This window comes from Natrix helvetica, assembly GCF_964273705.1.
Source record: "Natrix helvetica genome assembly, chromosome: 7".
Lineage (NCBI taxonomy): Eukaryota > Metazoa > Chordata > Lepidosauria > Squamata > Natricidae > Natrix > Natrix helvetica.
This window is the reverse complement of record NC_138558.1, coordinates 53,180,127-53,199,735: the sequence shown is the minus strand read 5'-3', so window position 1 is coordinate 53,199,735 and position 19,609 is coordinate 53,180,127. Positions and strand designations below refer to the sequence as shown.

Sequence of the window (19,609 nt, the reverse complement as noted above, 5' to 3'; positions counted from 1 at the left end):
CCATTGCCGTTGACTAAGACTGAACTGAAGAATGTGTTGAAGAGGTTGGCCTTAACGGCTTTATCATTACAGTCTTTCCCATTAGGCCCTTTTAGGGGTAGGATAGTTTTCGAGTCTTTAAGTTTGGCGTTTATGAAATTATAGAAGGCTCAGTTGGATTTTGAGTGTAACACTGTTCCACCTGTTTGCAATGGTAATTGGTGCATTCTGCCTTTATCTGATGGCATAAGGTTTTGCAGCAGTTTTAAAGTTAACTATGTAGCCAGTTTTGTTTTCTTGCCAAAGAGATTTTTTTTAAATTGAGGCTTTCTTATTGTTATGGGTAATTGGGGGGAGGGGGTTTCGGGGTTACTAATGGTACGTGTAATTTAATGACTCTATTGACTTTGAGCAAAAAAGTGTTATAATGGTTTTTTGCAGTATTACAGCCAGTGAAGAGAAGGTGCCAATCAAGAGATGAGAGGTTGGCAGCTATGAGATCATAGTTGGCTTTTTTAAAGTTACAATTTGATGTACCATCATTATGACCCTCTTTGCAAAGACATAAATTGAGACAAAAGTCAATCATGCTGTGGTCACTGTTGGAAAAGGGTTCTTTAACTTGTATTCTTTGCATTGGTCTTCATACAAAAAGAAACTATAGCCCAACCTACCAAAAAATAACTGTAAAAGATAGACTGGAAATAAAAGTTAAAATAAGTAAAATATAGTAAGAGAACACCTGTCTGATCTTGATGAACTACATTCCAGAGTTCTAAAGGAGCTGGCAGATGTCATCTCAGAACCACTGTACAACATCTTTCAAAAATCCTGGAGCACTGGGAAACTACCAGAGGACTGGAAAAGAGCTGATGTGGTTCCCATTTTCCGAACAGGAAAGGAATAATAGACCCAGGAAATTACAGACCAATGCAATCCTAAATTGCATTAACAGAGGGATACAATCAAGATCAAGTAAGGTACTAATACCACTCTGTGAAGCCCTAGTAAGACCACACCTAGAATACTGCATCCAGTTTTGGTCACCACACTATAAAAAATATATTGAGACTCTAGAAAAAGCGCAGAGAAAAGCAACCAGGATGATTAGGGGTCTGGAGACCAAAACATATGAAGAATGTTACAGGAACTGGGCATGGCTAGTCTAGTGACGAGAAGGACCAGGGGGCATATGATAGCAGTGTTCCAATATTTGAGAGACTGCCACAGAGAGGAAGGGATCAAGCTATTTTCCAAGGCACCTGAAGATCAGTGAAGAAACAATGGATGGAAACTGACCAAGGAGAGATTCAACCTAAAAATAAGGAGAAATTTTCTGACAGTGAGAACAATGAACCAACGGAACAGCTTGCCTTCGGAAGTTGTGGGAGCTTTATCACTGGAGGCTTTCAAGACGACTCCATTTGTGAGAAATGGGGATTGGATCTCCTGCGTGGATGGAGAGTTGGACTCAGGGGTGGGTTCCAGCAGTCACTACTTTCAGTTCACTTGTGGGCATGCCATGCTCACGCTTGATGCACACTGTGTGCACATGTGCAATGCAATAAAAATTGTTCTGCGCATGTGCAGAAGCAAAAAACAAGATGGCGGTGCCTATGGTGCCACCCAGAGAACCAGTTTGGGGTCATGGCAGGCCTGGGTCTCTGCCGGTTGCAGTGACCCAGGCTGCCAAATCACTACTGGTTCACCCAAACCGATCCGAACTGTTAGGAACCCACCACTGAGTGGACTAGATGACCTATGACAGCGATGGCGAACCTTTTTTGGCTTATGTGCCACAAGTGGGGGGAGTGCAGGGGGGTTGTGTGCAGGTGTGCCACACCCATAATACAACACATGACCCCCCCAGTGCGCGTGCGCGAACAACGCGCGACCCCCCCCCATTTTTACATGCTTTTTTCGCCCTCCCCAGGCTCCAGAGGCTTTATAGGAGCCTGGGGAGGGCAAAAAGAGCCTCCCCCCCGGAGGCCCTCCAGAGGCTTCAGGGACCGTCCGGAGGCTTCCCTGAAGCCTTCGGAACGCTTAAAACCACCCTCTGAGCAAACCGGAAGTGACTTCCAGGTTGCTCGGAGGGTCGTTTTAAGTGCTCTGAAGGCATCAGGGAAGCCTCTGGACAGTCCCTGAAGCCTTCAGAACGCTTAAAACGACCCTCCGAGCAACCCGGAAGTGACTTCCGGTTTGCTCGGAGGGTCGTTTTAAGCGCTCCGAAGGCTTCAGGGAAGCCTCCAGACGGTCCCTGAAGCCTTCGGAACGCTTAAAACGACCTTCCGAGCAACCCGGAAGTCACTTCCGGTTTGCTCGGAGGGTCGTTTTAAGCGCTCCGAAGGCTTCAGGGAAGCCTCCAGACGGTCCCTGAAGCCTTCGGAACGCTTAAAACGACCTTCCGAGCAACCCGGAAGTCACTTCCGGTTTGCTCGGAGGGTCGTTTTAAGCGCTCCGAAGGCTTTAGGGAAGCCTCCGGATGGTCCCTGAAGCCTCCAGGGCGGGCAGGGGGGCTCTTTTCGCCCTCCCCAAGCTCCTATATAGCCTCTGGAGCCTGGGGAAGGCGAAAAATAGCTTTTAAAAAGGTGAACTCAGCTGGCCAGCGCGCGCACGTGCGCTGGCCAGCTGACAGGGCAGCGCCTCGCGTGCCCTGACAAATGGCTCCGCGTGCCACTTGTGGCACGCATGCCATAGGTTCGCCATCATGGACCTATGAGATCCCTTCCAACTCTGTTAATCTGTAATCTGTAATCAGTCACTTATCTGAAATAGTATATAATAATAATAATAATAAATTTTATTTGTTAGCCGCACCCTCTCCAGAAGGACTCGGGGCGGCGTACAATAAAACACATAAAATATACAAATATAAACAGTACATATACATATACATATGCATGGAGGAGGTAAACAGATGAATAAAAAAGAATTTAAATTTCAATTTAAAATCCCCTCAATTAAAATACAAAATACACAATTAAAAAACCCGTCAGGAGCGATATGGTAAAACTATGGTTGAGCCATATCTTCTCCTGCTTGAGCAGGGGGTTGGACTAGAAGACCTCCAAGGTTCCTTGCTTCTCTTCTCTTATTTTCTCTTCTCTATGATTCTGATTTGACTACTTAAAATGAGCTTAATTGTTGATGCAGGGTCCAATCTAGGTTAGTCACCAGGACCAGAGGTTTTGTCTTCCAAGCTTTTGGATTTGTGCAGGAGCCCATCTTCTGGGAACCTCTCTCTAGCAGATTGTGTGCTCTTATGTATTTATAGTGCCTGTTGTAAGTGGCAAGTACTTAGAAGATGAGGGCTAAGCAGTAGAAGCAAATGACAGCTAATGACCTCAAAACCAGCTATCAACACATCCCAATCAACATCTAAAATTTAATGCTACTTATAAAAGCAGAGAAAATTTGACCTGGCAACAAATTCAAAAACCGCCTAGTGAACATCATGCCCTATGAATTGACACGGGTTTGCCTGCAGGCAATCTGGGATGTTGAAGACTCCGATTATATCAATGCTAGCCTTGTAGATGGTTACAGATAAAGTATGCCATCCTATTCAAAGTCTGACTCTCTTTTGTCATGTTCATTCCTGCTTCTTTAATTTGGACACTTCTGTCAAGCAATGCTGAGATAGGAAGGGCATGCATAATCAGTCAGATTCACGGGTGTGAATTTGACAAGTGATGGAAAGTGACTGGAATAATAAGACTGGTTTGTAAAATCAAACAGAAAACAGGCAGGTTGGTAAATATGGATATAAGGAATCTGACAGCTTACCTTCTGGTTTGATAGTGATTAAAGAGAATGGTGAGTAGGAAATATTTAATAATTTTTAACTTTAATGTGCAGAAAGATTGATTCAGACCTGCGCATGTAAGGTCTGAAATGTAAAAAAAGAACTTTTTGTGGCAGTGATGAGCACTACTAGTTGTGGTGCTGTTGGTCATCAAAACCATAAGGCCTTTCTAGCAGTCATGCTCATCTTATAGACAGAAGTGCGTATGCATCACTATATTCAAAACTCTGTTGAGAAGCAATTGCATTTTTGAAGACAAGAGTGGTAGAACTTGCCCGTGTTTACATTCAATATGAACTCTCCTTGTCTTCATAATTCACCTAGCTGCTAGTTGCCAACACGAATGGCTGCTTGAATGGAGAGCTCCGTGAAGAGCAGCTGGGTTTGGTGTCCGGGAAAGGGTTTTTTTGCAAGGTTTTTGTAAACCAGTGGTTTTCTGAAGGGAAAACCGAAGAAGGTTGGTTTGGCGTGGCCATAGGATGGCAGTTCATGGTCTCAGCTTGAAACCCCGGGCTTGGAAGAGGGCGATCTGTAATGGCCGTCCCAGAGTGCTGACAGCAGTTCAAAGCAAGCAGGGATCAAGCAGAGAAAGCTGCAGGAGTTGCGAGTGGCTTATCAGATTCCTGATCTTGGTGGAAGGTATTTTATTCCAAAATAGCCCAGGAGGTTGAGGGCCTTGAAGCTAGGACTGGGGGTGGATTTTTCCTTTCTATTCCCCCCCCCCCATAGCAGTGAGAGGAGAGTGTTGAGCGAAGTTGGATGCCGGCAAGCAAGCAAGAAGATCAGAGAGTTGCAGTGGAGGCTGGAGACTTTTTCTTTTCTTCTTTGAACTGTCTGGGGAGCCAAATCTAAACTTAATTAGTTAACATAACAAGGGCTGGTTTTGAATAACTCTGATAACATGGAAGCCTCCAAGGGAAAATAAGTTAACTATTGAAGGTCTGAGAAAGAAGTTAAAATGGCTTACACTGACTGTGCACTTTGTTGTATCTTGATTGCTTACGGAAGAGTGATATCTACCAGCAATTTTCCCCTAGGGCCGTGATGGCGAACCTATGGCACGCGTGCCACAGGTGGCATGCAGAGCCATTTCCTAGGGAACACGAGGCATTGCCCTGTCAGCTCCAGTGCGCATGTGTGCGCTGGCCAGCTGATTTTTGGCCTTTATTTTTGGCCATTTTCCCCCTTTCCTCCGGAGGGCGAAAAACAACCCAACACGCAAACTGGAAGTTCGTGAACGGACTTCCGATTTGCACATTGGGTCATTTGTCTCTGGAGGCTTCAGGACGGGGTCTAGGACTAGAAAGGACAATTAATATAAATCCAATGAAAGGAAAGAGGCGTAAAAGACTTCCTCCCTCTCTCTGTCTCTCCCCCCCTTCCTCCCGCCCCCATCAGGGCTCAGGGCTCCTTCTTCACAGCCCGCAGCTGCGGGTGCCTGCAAAGCCAGGCAGGAAAGGAGAAGAAAAGGGGGGGAACTCTCCAAGAGTGAGCAAATAAAAAGAAACGCCAAAATATCTGCAGCTACTGTGGCTGCGAAACAGGACGTCCGCGTCTCTTTGCTCCCTGGCATGCTTGGCCGAGGTTCCCCAATCCCCCTCCCCCCCCTCTCTCTCTTTCTCTCTGTCTCCCTCTCTCTCTCCGCCCCCACCCCAAATGGCTCAGCATGAACTGGGAGGAACCTCGCAGAGGAAAAGGAGGAGGAAGGAAAGGTGGGGGGGAGAAACGGAGGAGAAAGAGGGGGAGAGGGAGGAAGAGAAACAGAGAAAAAGAGAAATGCAACAGAGAAGATACTGAGCCCTGATGGGCTTGCTTTTAAGAAAAGGGTTTGGGGGCTTGGACTTGGTGGTTCAATAGATCCAAGGGTTAAATAAAATGGCAGAGAGAGTTGGAGAGTGGGAGGTAGAGAACGTCAATTCCCATGGAAAATGAGAAGCAGATTTCAAGAAAACGTTTCAGTCCACAGCAGGTCTGTGGGTCGTGGAAAACAGGAAAGCATCCGGCTTTACCCTGGGTGATTCGTTTCCCTCCCCCCTTTCCTTCCTCTTCCTTTTCCTCTGCACGGTTCCCCCCAGTTTTTCACCTGAGCCATTGGGGGAGGGCAGAGGGAGAGAGAGAGAGAGAGAGACGGCTTGAAGGGCGCAAAGAGATGGGGGCATCCCATTTTGAGAAGCCTCCCTTCACAAAAGATCGCTGAGAGGAGGAAAAGGAAGGATTCCTCACCCCTCTCAGCACTGTTTTCGATGGCAGGCTTCCCCCCCCCCTCAGAGCTGTTTCCCTTCACAAAAGATCGCTGAGAGGAGGAAAAGCCTCTCTTTGCAAAAGATCACCAAGAGGAGGAAAGGGAGGATTCCCCACGCCACTCAGCACTGTTTTCGATGGCAGGCTTTTCCCCCCTCTCAGAGCTTTTTTGAGATGTGAGGTCAAAAGGGGGGGGGGATGTTGTAGGCATCCACAGAGCGAGTGCTTGGGGGAGGTGTCTCATGCGCATGTGCAGTGGGTGCATGGGAGGAGCATTGCATTATGGGTGTGGGCACACGAGTGCATGCGACAGCGTGCGTGGACACAATTTTGGCACCCAAGGAAAAAAAGGTTAGCCATCACTGCCCTAGGGTATACTTCAAGAGAAAGCAGAATATTTGACTATATCGCTTGGATAGCAGAGGCCTGACTATTGGAGGACATTGATGATAACTTTTGAACTTAATATAGGAGGGTCATATGTAAAGTTGAACTTAAGGGTTAGGAATTAATGTTATAATACTACTATCAAAGAAACATTGTTATTGTCATTGTTATTGCTATTGCTATAAGATTATTAACTCTACTGTTCTTGATATTATTGGCATTATTATTGATTAAGGAGATGGATTGTTCACAATAGAATTAATAATTATAAGGAATTTACTCTTAGAATTTACTCTTAGATTAATAGAAATATAGTAATATTAATGCACGCACACACACACACACACACACACACACACACCATGAATAAACGTGATGATACCTCCCGCCCACTTGACATCTGGAACCTCTTGCTAGTCAATAAACGAGTCCCAGCCACAAAAACCAACACAGGACCCAGAACAACACAGGACACCATCACCAATCACCCTCACCAAACATCAATTCCATTAACCAAGCAAGATATGACAACACGGTCAACCAATCCATTTAAAGCAACAAAGCCAACATTCCACACACACACACCCCTATTTTATAAAAAAATGGCAGCTCCTATCACACTTTGCTCGCACAAGCACTAAGCCAAAGGCACCAGCCTGAAGATGATGAGTATGACCTCGTTGAAATGTCGCCAAGATACTGTCAATCTTACATGGGAAAAGACCTGAATATGCCAAGACCTGCATATAGATAGATAGATATAGATAAAGAGATAGAGATAGAGATAGAGATAGAGATAGATAGATGATAGATAGATAGATAGATAGATAGATAGATAGATAGATAGATAGATAGATAAATCTAAATGGATAAGTTTCTCTCATTCTCTTTCTACCCTCTGATAGCTGTTTACATATAGTATACTAATCTCAAGTGAAGTCAAGTAGGTTTTATTGTCATTTCAACAATATACAGTACAGTACACAGTGAGATGAAACAACATTTCCCCAAGACCAAGGTGCTACATCAGACAACGTAGATAAAAAGAAAAAGAGCAGAACACAGAACTACATATAGCTCTCAATCTAAGAATTTAGAGTGTGTTGAGGAGTCTGATGGCTTGTGGAAAGAAACTGTTACACAGTCTGTTTGTGCAGGGCTGAATGCTTCTGTACCTTTTTCCAGATCTACTGACATATAGATGATACTATCCCTTAATACTCCTTAAAATTGATTATTGAGTAGAGGGAGAGGGAGAAGGAGAGGGAGGGGGGAAAGGAAGAAAGAAAGGAAGGAAGGAAGAAGGAAGGAAGGAAGGAAGGAAGGAAGGACTGGAGAAAGTTACGGGTGAGAGAAAAAAGTGGGAGTTCTAGAAAATAACTAAATTAGGGATCCATTTTTTTAAAAAAATGACAAGCATTACAATTCTAACCAAAATTGGCACGGGGAGGAAGCCAGCATCCCAGACGTCTTTAGTGGCCTCCAGCCCCTCAAATCAGAGATCCTCTGAGGATATGCTCCAGAGAGAAAGATCTAATTCAGTGAAGGATCTTCAGATGATATTGCAGGCTATGCAAGAAACAATGGCTAGAACCCATGAGGAACAGGGAAAAAGATATCGGAAAAGTAAGAAATGACACTGAGGAACTAAAGGAAAAAATGCAGAAGATGGATGATAAATTTGAAAAGTTTCAGGAACAGATTAATAAAAACGAACAAAGAATAAATACAAAAGAAGGAAGGATGGAGAAGGAAGAGAAAAGAATGGAGGAGCTGAGTTCTAGGTTGATCCAGGCGAACAAAGAACTTGAGCTAAAAGTCCTCACGTTAGAATTGGAGAAAGCGGCCCAATTTCTACAGTTTCAGAAAGTAAAGGAAAAAGTGAGGATCTACTGGATATGATGGCAGATCTCATAGCAAAGGCTTTGGAAATAGGAAAGGATGAGATGGCAAATGAGATCAATGAGACATATAGAATCCAGACAAACTGCGCAAAAAAGAACAATCTCCTGGGAGAAGTTCATGTAAAGTTCATTATGAAATCAATACATGATGAGGTGCTGAATAGAACAAGAGACGACCCAATAGTATGCAATCAATGACAACTAACAATCCTAAAACAGGTACCGAGAAGAATCAGAGAACTAAGAAGGCCCTTGTTAACATCAATGCTGAATAAATATGAAATTAACTTCAGATGGTTGATTCCGGAGGGCATACTGGTAACTTGAAGAGATAGAAGATTCAGAATAGACATGGTGGAACAAGCAGCAGAATTCTACAATCAACTTATTGGTCAGGAGGATGAGGAAAATGAAGGAGAACTGTTGGAAACAAGGATGCAAGGACTCAGGGCACAGATAAGAAGAGAAAAGGAACTAGCTGAGACAAGAAAGGAGAAAGAAGCTGTTTTAGAGAAAAACAGGAAGAACCAAAAGAAGCGAGAGAGATAAGGGCAACAAGAAGCACACAACCTAAATACACATAGAATTATGTCGGGAGAAGTCAAGATCCTATCACTGAATATCAATGGTCTAAATTCACCCCAGAAAAGAAAAACAACCTTCAATAAATTAAAATGTCTGAATTATGATATAATTGCATTGCAAGAGGTCCATATAACCAAACAATAGATCCAGACCTTGGAATATCTTAGATTGGATAAACTTTACATGATATTAGCTGATCAAAATAAAAGAGGAATAGTGTTATATGTTAAAGACACGATCCAGACTAAACCAATCTATCATGATGAGGATGGGAGAATATTAGTTGTAGAAATAATGTTAAACCAAAAAAAGTTGTTACTGGTTGTAATATATGCATCTAATGAAGGTCAGGAAAAAAAATTATTATAGATTACATAGCATTATTCAAGAGATGGGAAACAAAAATGTTTGCTTAATGGGAGATTTCAATGCTATAGTTGACCAGAAATGGGACGATAAAAGTGGAAAGACGAGAAAAAGAGTTAGAAGAAATTTGCCCAGATCGTTCTTCCAAATGGCCGAAGAATTAAATATCTATGATGTATGGCAAGAAAGATGACCAGAGGGAGAGCAATATACAGTACCTTCTACTGGAATAGACATGAATCCTGGTCAAGGATAGATATGGTCTGGATGTCAATGGAGTTAATTTCGGAAGTGAAGGAGATAGACATAGAACCCAATCTATGGGTTGATCACAATCCCATGATGATTACATGGAAAAAACAAAAGGGCAGTTATTGTCATTCAATAGAGCAATCCTAAAAGATCAGGAATATATTAAGAGTCAATCAGGAACTGAGATTTTTCTTCAAAGAAAACTGGCCAGGAGACACATCCATACAAAACCTATGGGATACAACTAAGTCATTTATAAGAGGGGTCACGATATCGGCTACAGCTAGGAAGAAAAAAATTAAGAATAAAAAAACAAGAGAATTGAAAGAAAGATACATAAATTTAGAGAGTGAACTTCAAAAGAAACCGTAAAATAGTATAAAAGAAAGTATGGAATTGATTAAACATGAATTGGTATATTTGAAAAAGCAAAACTGGCACAGTCTATTAAAAAAAATTCTTTGAGAATGCAAATAAACTGGGGTGGTGGCTAGCCTATAGGTTGAAGAAGCAGAAGCAAGAGAATTGGATCAATAAATTACAAGATGAAAAAGGCGAGATCTGCTATCAACTAGAGGAAAAGAAAAGGATTATTCAAAAGTTCTATGAACAATTATATAGAGAAAACTGAGACTATACAAAGGAAGGAATACTACAATATCTGGAAAAGTCAGATCTGCCAAAGATACCAGAGGAAGTAAAAGATATGCTCAATGAGGAAATAAAAAATCAGAGATAACTGAGGCCATACAAAGGCATAAGAATAATAAAGCAGCAGGGCTGGATGGACTGCCAGCAGAAATATATAAAGAATTCCAGGATATGCTTGTTCCAATGCTGATGGAGGTTTATAATGTTGTGTTGAAAGAGGCAAAGACACCACTATTATGGATGGAGGCTAACATTGTCTTATTACCTAAGGAGGACTCAGATCAGATGTCTATACAAAACTACAGACCAATTTCATTGTTAAATGCAGATTATAAGATTTTTGCTCTGATAATTGCAGAATGGTTGAAATTTTTTTTCACATTGTTTAACCACACAGTTCAAAATGAATTCCTTCCCAGAAGACAAATTAAAAACAATCTGAGAACTATGCTGGACATTCTCGAATATTATGAAGTGCATAATGAAAAACAGGTTGTGTTACTTTTTCTCAGTGCCCAAAAGGCATTCAACAATGTGAACTGGGAATTTTTACATCAACAATTGGAACACATGGAATTTGGGGATAAGTTTATAAACATGATTAGAGCAATATATACAAATTGAAAAGCCAAAGTAATAATTAATGGTGAATTAATGCAAAGTACAGCAATACAGAAAGGTACAAGACAAGGTTGCCCCCTATCCCTGCTACTTTCCCATGTTAATTCCTCAATAAGTTTCATACCAAACTTTAAAGGATCCTCTAACACGAAAACTAATTTGTCCACAAAAGCCTGTAACTTAAATTGTTCCTTTTTAATTTCTAGTCCCTTTATCTGTTCCTCTTTATGCACATTCCTAGCTAAAACTTCTAGGATTAGTATGAACAGTAAAGATAAATATGACAAACACTAAAATGTTGGTTAAAAATATGACATTCAAATTGAAGAGGAGTTAACAAAGAAATTGAGTATTCAAATTGTCAAAAAAGTAAAATATCTAGGTATACATTTATCATTGAGGTGTGTGTCCATCAAAGAAGACAACTATATTAATTTGATGAATAAACCAAGCAAGACTTAGAACGGTAGGAAAACCTACATCTGTCCCTGATGAGTAGGATCGCAGTCATAAAGATGAATGTACTACCAAAATTTCTGTTTCTGTTTCAGAACATTCTCATTAAATTAGAAAAAGGTTTTTTTAAGATTTTAAATCAATTGGTTTCTAAATTTATATGGCAGGGGAAAAAAATAAGAATAAAACTCAAAGCTATGCAGGATACTAAGGAAAAGGGAGGATTTGGTGTATCAGATTGGGAACTTTATTATACTACGGCCATTCTAACATGGTTAAAAGAATGGATAATGTTGAGAAATAAAAGATTACTCAAATTGGAAGGTCATGATCTCCAAGCAGGATGACATGCCTTCCTATGGTATGAAAAAGGATCTACACATAAATATTTTTATAGACACTACATCAGCCAGTTCCTGTTATTAGTATAGAACAAAATTAAACATGACCACTATATTGAAATACCCATTTGGCTATCTATGATGGAAGCATACATACATCCAAATTTAATTAACATGGAAAAAATTGTCACATACAAAGAGTTATTGAACAGACTGGGGGAGATAAAAACTAGACTAGAATTGGCATCACAAGGTGTACAACTAGAATGGTGGTCTTATTTACAGATACAATCAAGGTTTGCACAGGACAGGAAAAAGGAAGGTATTGCCAAAGATTACACAATATTAGATAAACTTCTGATAGAGACAAAAGATAGGTTGATCAAACTGCTGTATAGATTTTTGCTAGAATATAAACTTTGACAAGAACATGTCAAAGAAACTGGTCGCCTGGGTGAAAAGTTTTGGTTATAATGTGGATTTGGTTAAATGGGAAAAACTTTGGATACTTAATCGGAAACTAACAATGGCCATGGCTTATAAAGAAAAACTGTATAAGATGTTCTACAGATGGCATCTTCCCCCAGCACGGCTCTCCAAAATGTTTAAAAATTTGGCCCCAAAATTGTTGGAAGTGCAAAAAAAACACACCAGGCACTTTTTATCATATGTGGTGGCCATGCAATGAGGCAAAAACATACTGGAAAATGATACAATCATGGTTGGAACAAATGGTGGGAGATCAAATTTTGTTCAAACCAGAAATTTTTCTCCTAGGCATAATACTGGAGGGGTATAAGAAAGATGTGCTTTATCTAATTATACATGTACTAACTGCGGCACTTATAACTTATGCGCAGTATTGGAAAAAAGAAAATACACCACCAGAGTTAGATATACTTAGAAAAATGTTGGCCTGTGCGGAAGCAGATAGGCTCGCCCTTGAACTAAAAAATAAAGGGGAATCAGAATATTTTGAAGTCTGGAACAGATTCTAATATTGGTATAAGACAAGTTGACAAGACTGGAACAAACTGTAAATAATGTGATTGGATAGAAGGATAGATAATAGGCTAACAGTTCTCAACTGTATTCCAGATTAAGTTAGATGATTCCCAAATGCTCTACATTCTCAGTTAGGGACATTCAACCTGCCTCTGGGACAGTGTTTCTATGTGTCTGCAATTCACATGGTAAATGCCACCATGTTATACTGTGGCTTGTTCATGTATTATTGCAGAACTATTCATTTAGCACTGATCCAAGGTATAATATTTGGAGGGAGTGGGCAGCTTAGACCAAGGCAGCCAGAGAGGCTTTGCTCCTCAGGGAGAAATACAGGCTGCCTAATTTAGTCTGCATTCTTCTGCCATTAGGGTAGATCAGTGATCAAATATGTGAGAATTTTGGAAAGGGAACCAGGAAATTATTTATCAAGTTTAAGCATTACAGAAATGTTGGTGCCAAAGTTTGAGCGGGGAGGGGTAGGCTCAACCAAACACAACATCTGCAGACTTTGTTGAGGATCCAGCTGTTCAGAACTCTTTCAAGCCATGTAAGTAAAAAAAGAACTTTTATTTATTTAAATCCTATTCTCCCTTTATTCTTCCACACCCTGAAAACTTTCATTTTCCAAAGACATTATTCATTTGCTTTCTTCATAGTGTCTGGCCATGGTAGATAGGAGAATGTTTTCCATGTAAATTTAGTGATTTGCTATCCTATTCCTTAGCCAGACATTTCTTTTCAATGCACTGAATTTTTCACTCTGTATTTCACCTTGCAAGAAAAAAAAGATTGTTTGTTTTCTCATATGTATCATTTCTTTGCAGAGGGTGATGCTGTCAGGAAACTGGAAATTAGTATGGCATATATCAGATTCTTTTCTTTTTTCTTTTTTTTCTTTTTTTTCTTTTCTCTTTCCTTTCTTTTTTCTTTTTTCTTTTTCATCTTTTCTTCTATCTTTCTTTCTTCTCTTTCTTTCTTTCCTTCCTTCCTTCCCTCGCAATCTTGTCTTTCTCTCTCTCTCTCTTTCCAGTAACTTTATAGTGAAAAAATATATAACATTTTTAACAATAGAGAAGGCAGCTTGATAACAATATTGCTCGTACAATAAAAAGGTACAGCTATTTCTTTTTCTTTACATTACTATACAGAGGTGCTATTCAGAAAATGCAAAAATTCTGACATATCTGCTCTGTTAAGTTACGTATTTGTTAGATAATCAGGGTTTTTTCCTTGTTTGTGACAAGCCAGTTTTCTTCACAATTTAATTAAATTAGTCAGTTTGGATCAAATCCACATGGAATTTATTGAATATGTGAGATTAAACCGATATGAAAAATTACGCCCATAGCATTATTTCAGATGTAGAGGCACCATTGGGGGAATTCAAGATTTCATGTTTTGTTACATTTAATGTGATGACTCTTTCAACAGCCCTTGGGCATTTTCCTTCTATATGCTCCCAGAAACCTCTTATTTACATAAGCAGAAGACTTTTACCAGAGACTCTACTTAGAGTCACACTCTACTGTAGACGCTTGATTTGGAACTGATATAGTCAGTTGCTTGATTTTTTTAAATCAGGAAGTTAATTTCTTTTATTATAAATAGAAAAAAAGAAGGATGTGCAAAAATCAACATCCTGGAAACATAAAATTATGGATATTCCTTGAGTGTTAAGCTACTGAGCACCACTGCATTGATGCTAAACCATTTATTTTCATTTGTTTTTTAGGTTTAACTTACTTTATATAACCTTTTATCAGTGGTGGGTTTCAAAAAATTTTAGAACCTCTTCTGTAGGTGTGGCCTGCTTTGTGGGAGTGACTTGCCAGCCATGTGACTGGGTGGGACAGGCTTGCCAGTCATGTGACTGGGTGGGACTGGCCAACTTGTAAAATGTGATGAAACTCACTTAATAACACTCTTGCTTAGCAACCAAAATGTTGGCTCAGAAACTCTGGCATTTAAAGCACGCAAGTCTTAAAGCTGTCAAGTTACAAAACCCTTGCACCCCTAACCCTTTAGAAAAAAAACCCAGGGGTGTTCAAACTTGACAGCTTTAAGACTTGTGGACTTCAACTCCCAGAATTCCTCCTCTCGCTCTTCATCTTGATGATGTGCGGACGGTGGGAGGAGGGAGCTGGAACTGGTTCTAAATGGCACTGTAGATTTGTGGAAACTCTTCCATAGAAAAGGTTAGAACTGGCAGGAACCCACCCCTGCCTTTTATGAAAACTATTTATGCATTACTCTTTAATCGACATTTCAAATGGCCAGCATTTATTCTTGCATTCTTAGGGCCATTGTTTTCAATCTCTTTTCTAATAATTAAAAAAAAAAATCTACAAGTCATTTCTATGGCATATTCCTATATTATGCTAGGCAGCTTACCTTTTTCTATAATGATCAAATATTAATATTGTGATCATATACAGCTTAACACAGATATAACTTGCTTTCCTGGAATGTGCAGAAGCCATGTGACTTCCTTTTAGATACCCAAAAAATTGATTCCTGCTAAAATGTTCTAATGCTGAATGGTCCACCTCATTCAATCTGATTTTCCTTCTCATCATTTGTGGAAGGTTAAAAAATGGAGGTGTAAATTTCCGAAGAATAAAACTTTTGAAACTTCGACATCACCACTCTATTGCAGTAGGCAAAAACCTGTATTTTAATGTTTGAGTTAGGGGGGAGGAGGGGGAGGAGGAGCTGCTGCTCACTGTTATTGCTAATAAGTTTCATTGATCCACTACAGATGTACATTTAGCAGAATAAAGCTTTTAGGTATTCTCCTTATCTCTTTGATCAAACAGATGTCCTTTGGTCTGCAGATGTTAGTTTCTTTTCATTTCTTCTTAATCCACCAATGCGTTGCTCATATATTTTTTGCCTGAAGGAATGTGCTGGGTATTATTGTCCAGATTTCTTCCACCAAAACAAGACTTCTTCTGATTGGAATATGATGTCATTTCCTGGCTACAGAGCTAACAAACCATATGTCTCATCCTGTGATGGCCAGTTTCTTCTTCACATTTCTTATATGTTTTTCTGTTGGATTATAAGCTTTAATGTTTTATGACAACTATGCAAAAGAATGCTTGTCAGAGCTGTATAAATTCAGGGTTAATCTGGAATTCATTCCCTAATTATACTGTACTGAGAGAAAAACAGTGAGCCTCCAAACTGAACAGCTATATCTTGGGTACGATCTTGTTGCCTATGTACCATTTTATTTTATTCCCAGGCTCTCCAACAACCAACTGAAACAACCTCCTCGTTGCATTGTTCATTGATAACTTCCCTATACATATATGGATATTACTATATATGTAGTAATGTTAAGGCAGTGCAAAAGAAACAGACACTCGGCTAAGAAAGACAAAATGCTAGATAGAAAAAAAATGAAGACTGTTTCAATATGTCTTCTATTGCAAAAAATAAATAAATACAGGACTATCTTACAATGTTCTCTAAATTTATAGCTATCCATTTTTTTGCCTTGTCCACATATATAGCTCCAAGCAACAATTCCCACAAAGTCCATCTGTTGTGCCACCACATAGAGAAATATGAAGAAGCATACATTCACACACATAGGAGAGAAGCAGTGGTAAGTCTCTCCATTGAGAATGTGTGTTTGCAGAGGTTTCTTCTGAAAACCAGATTTCTCATCATTTTAGTCCAAAGACTTCAAAATGGTGCCAATTGACCAATCATATTTAGGAAGGAGTTTTTATTGTAGGCATGGTTTGCCTAATGAACACTGAGGTACCACAGATTAAATTGAAGCTACAGGACTAGAATTCATCCTAGTTCATATCAGACCAAAGCATTTGTTTGTTAGGATTTGTAAAAGTAATTTTAAATAGACTTCCTAATAAGCCAATTGATTCATTGGAGTAACCAGGTGAAACTCAACTGCCAGACATTTAAAAAAAAGAGGGGGGAGCTGTTCTTCAGTAAACCCTCTAAAGAATGGTGAAATATCATTTTCAAGTATACATCAGAGGTGAGTTGCAGTGGGTATGGCCCGGTACGGCCATACCGGTAGTGGCCAGGAGCAGTTGAGAGCGTAACGGTATAGTGGCTCATTTGGCCTACCCACCCGCCCACGTTCTTTAGCTGATTTTATCGCAAACGGCAAAGTGCACACATGCGCACAGCGTGCGGTGCCTGCGCGAGTCCCAAAAAGGGGCTGGTTGTTGCAGGGGCGGTGGATTGTGCAGGCACACACAGCGCAAGTCAGGCACATGCACAAATAGAACACGCGAGTGTGTGATCAGCGTACCGGTAGCAACAGTAAGAGCAACCCACCACTGGTCTACATTGCCAAATTTCATGCCATTTTACAATGCATTCGTTTAAATTCCATTGCTTACTAAATGACTAATGAGCAATAGATTGTGCTTCAAAATTAGGGAAATTTGAAGAGTGAGAATTAAGTCTAGCACTCTAGAGACTGGGCTACTGCTTAAAAGGGAGGTCTGCAGGTATGGTCAAAAAAGTCAATAAAGCTGCATTTGAACTTCCATCTGCTTTTTATGTATATTGTGCATGACTGCTCAGAGGAATATGTTAGAGATGAATGCCGGGCAAAATGTCTAGATGATGGACTGAAATAGAACAAATAATACCAGACCTTCTTCTTCTAAGAATCATGACCCTTTGCTCCCTCTTCCTAAGACAAGTGGCTTGGCACAGAGATGCCTGAAAATATCATTTACTTTGCATATAGATTTTATTTATGTATTTATTAAACAAATTTATATGGATGCCCAACTCACATACAAGTGAGAGGAAGCTTACAACATTAAAAATCCACAACATAACTCCCCCCCACCCTCGTAGCAGCAGCAAGATGGTTTGTTGTATGAACTCCAGTTTGCTTGTTTGTGCACACATACGTGTTTCCTGTTCTTGGCTTCCTTCAGTGTATAAAGACAGGGGGAAACTGCCTTTCCCAATGACAGCTTTCAGTCTTGAACTTTCCAAATTCTGCCTGCTTTTCCCTTACCCATCTCGTCTCATGAATGTTTTTGATTGTTTCAGCATCTGTCTAATCTGTATGCTCATCTCTGTTCTCTTTCTCCTAATCCTGATTACTCCATAGATTCCTACTGAAATAAATGGTAACATGACTCTCCACTACAGCAGAAGGACAATGTGTGGGCTTTCGGCCCTGGAAACCATCTTTTTTGTTGGAACTTCAGGGCTGCCACATTTAGTGTTTGGGAAAACAGGATGGGGAATTACAAGGAGTGGTGGAGGATTAGCTATAACAACATTCCTTTCTTCTATGAGTCAAGGGCATTTGCGACTGGCAAAGGGAGAGCGGGCAGCAGCTCCGGAGCAAGGCTGGAGCCAGGGAATGGCACATTTCCTGACCCGGCTGAGGTGGACAGTGAGTGGGCAGTGGCTCCAAGGAAAGGCTGAAGCCAGGGAATGGCTCATTCCCTGACTTGGCTGACGTGGACGGCGGCTCCGGGGCCTCAGGGAATGGCTTATCCCTGGTGTTATGTCCTCAACTTGCGACCAGTCTTAGGTCCTCGACTTACGACTGGCTGCAAGTCCTTGACATATGACTGACAGCCCGGCAACCAAGGGCTCGCACTTATTGCCTAAGACGTGCTGGGTTGGAAGCGGGTTTCTGCTGTTGTGCTATTGGCTGCTCTGCTTGACAGCTCTCGTATAAATAGCTGTCAAGCAGGGCAGGGTCCTGAATTTGTACATAGTTGCTCTCCCTAGCGTTTCTGTTAATAAACAGCTGTTCTAGTTACCTCAGCCGTCTGATGCCTCATCTGTCAGCCCAGTCTTCTTCACTGGCAACGAAGGTGGGATTCTGAGGGACGACCCACTTGAACAGGTACGGAAGAAGAAGGATTTTTTTTCTCTTCTCACACTTTCTCCTCAGCGCCAGTCCTTGGCTATGGCTTCGCTCCCTCACTTCGCACGTTCGGTTCTACTATAGAATCGTGGGCTGGTTTCCTTGAGAGGTTCGAATGCATCCTAATCACTAACAACTACCATCAGTTTCTTGTGGATAGAAAGTGCAGTTATTTTTTTTACAAAGTTTTTTTTATTTTTAAACAAACAAAAATATACATAAAAATATCATCAGTTACATATCTATTTAGCATGTTGTTTGGTCACAAACATTTGTGCATCACCGCTTTCAAATGCATATAGAATCAGTAGTTATCAGCCCAATATACGTTAGTACATTGATTATCATTGTAAATCATATGATCAGTTTTCTCATAATTTCTTCTTGTTAAACATGTATTCTAAAGATTAAATTCATATAAATGCTAACTATCTGTTACATCATTGTAAATCTATTAAATAATAACATATATTTATGATATCATCTATCTTATTTTGATATTTCTTGCAATATATAAAAAAAGGATTCACCAACATGTATTTGTATATCATTAATGTAAAATTATAAAATATCTATCAAATGTATATAAATACATCTTTATCATTGTATCTCATATAATCAACTACAATTATTATTTCTACATTTTAAACAAGATATTCTAAATATTCAATTCATATATATATACCAATATTCCATTACTTTGTTATGAATCTATAGAATCTATATATTCAATTCATATATATATATATATATATATATATATATATATATATATATATATATATATATATATATATATATATATATATATATATATATATATATATATATATATATATATATACCAATATCATTACATTGATATAAATCTATAAAATCTATATAAAAGTAATATGTCTTTATAATATTCTATTATTACAATTCAAGATTATGGTAATTGTATCCATTGATAAAACAAGTCCCAAATCTTATAAAATTGTTCATCCTCTTGTTCTCTGATTTCAAATGTCAATTTACTCATTTCAGCACATTCCATTTTTTTTTTTTTTTTGAATCACTTTCTCCTGCGTAGGTATTTTCTCATTTTTCCAATTTTTTGCAAATACAATTCTGGCTGCCGTTAAAA

The 19,609-nt window shown here is 39.8% G+C and overlaps 1 protein-coding gene across 4 annotated transcripts in view; it reads left to right on the top strand.

The window, feature by feature from the left end:
- Positions 1-19,609, top strand: part of C1QTNF7 (C1q and TNF related 7) — a 60,924-nt gene that overhangs the window by 9,561 nt on the left and 31,754 nt on the right. Inside the window, exon 1 of one of the 4 annotated variants that reach the window (XM_081959425.1) lies at positions 13,012-13,143. The exons of the other annotated variants lie outside the window; for them this stretch is intronic. The gene's annotated coding sequence lies outside the window, so the exon portion shown is untranslated. Of the gene's footprint in view, positions 1-13,011; positions 13,144-19,609 lie in introns of those variants that run through there. 4 annotated transcript variants of the gene reach the window in all.